Source organism: Citrus clementina, unplaced genomic scaffold (assembly GCF_000493195.1).
Source record: "Citrus clementina cultivar Clemenules unplaced genomic scaffold, Citrus_clementina_v1.0 scaffold_5, whole genome shotgun sequence".
Classification (NCBI taxonomy): domain Eukaryota; kingdom Viridiplantae; phylum Streptophyta; class Magnoliopsida; order Sapindales; family Rutaceae; genus Citrus; species Citrus x clementina.
Window position 1 is genome coordinate 8,188,874 of NW_006262201.1, and position 1,567 is coordinate 8,190,440.

Genomic DNA, 1,567 nt, shown 5'->3' on the forward strand with positions numbered 1-1,567 from the left:
AATGTCATAATCCCATATTTAATTATGCAACCTTTTATTTAGTGTCTTTTGGTTTCTTCAAACTCTATAAATATTAAGCATTTAAGATTTGTTATGTTTGAGTTTTTTTTATTATTTAACCAACATCCTCTTTAGAAATGTTCTTGTGTTTTTATTTTTTGACTTATTTAAATTTTTAGTATTGTGTGCTTCATGGAGTACTCTTTTCTTCATGAGTTAAACAATGATAAAGATAGTTAGATGATAAGGGTTAGAATTTGTAAGATGTGGGAGTCTGTTAATACTAAGAAAAATAGAGAGTTGATTAGTGTGAACATAATTTTTATTGATAAAAAGGTTGTGTACACTTAACTATACACATTAACATATATTTTTAATGTTAACAAAAAAATAATTAACTTTCATAAATAACATTAGTTTTATAAGGCTACGTCATCTTTAAAAAAAAAAAATTCATATTTTTTTATTAGTTTCATCAAGTGCAAAGTAATAAAAAAAAGATAATACTATTTTTTTTTTAAAGCCGCACGAAGTGCGGTTCCATTTCCTAGTAATAATAATAATAATTGTAACAGTTGGTTGGTGATCTCATAATCAGAAAAAGAAGTAGCTAATGGATTGTTCAAACATTCAAATGTTGTTTATTAAACGTCCATTTTCGTATGTTTGACCCTTTTGACTGTTCTAGTTTGGTTGTCTGACTTTTGGTATCACATTTTTATCTCAAGTTATGTAATTATACGAGCACCCATATTTGAACACCGTCGAGATAAATAGTATGATAATATTATTCATGTTACAGTATTCGGCTCTATGTATTTTATCAGTAGTCAAATATTATTTTTCTTAGAAGAAAAAAATACTAATTGTACCCCAAAATTTAGAAAAATGGTCATGCACGTCAAGAGATTTCTCAAAAGAGTCATTAATAACTTTTTTTCTATAATACTCTTTCAATATAGTAGCTAATAAATTGACTTTAAAATTTATTAATATATACAAATATAATATAAATAATATAATATTCTTAGAGACAAATAAAATTAAATTTTTTAGATATTTAAAATAATTTAAAATATTTAAATTATTATATTTATTTTGATAACATACTTGTGTTTATTATAAAGTTTTTAAGTAAGTGTTTTGCTTAAATAGATTTTACAAGTTATAAAATATCTCAAATATTAATAATATTAAAATAATTATTTTACATATTCAAATTAATTTTATTTTTTGTTTTAATGTTATGGTTCTATTTATTATAAATACATTTTAATATAATAAAGTATGTCTAATCGACTGTAAATATTAAATACTAATACAATTATTTATTAAAAATAAAACATTAGAATTAATTTTTTATCAATAAAATAAAAAAATATGATTAAAAAAAAGAGTCCTTGTATTTTTATTGAAAAGTAAAATTAGAGGGTGGTATAGGTGTCCACCCCATTTGTTATTGTAATACTTAGTCGGTCTCTATGTCATAGTTACTTAATCAACAAAAAATTTGAGTTTTACACGTTATTATTATTGTGGGGGCTTTTGGGATACGTGTTCTTTCATT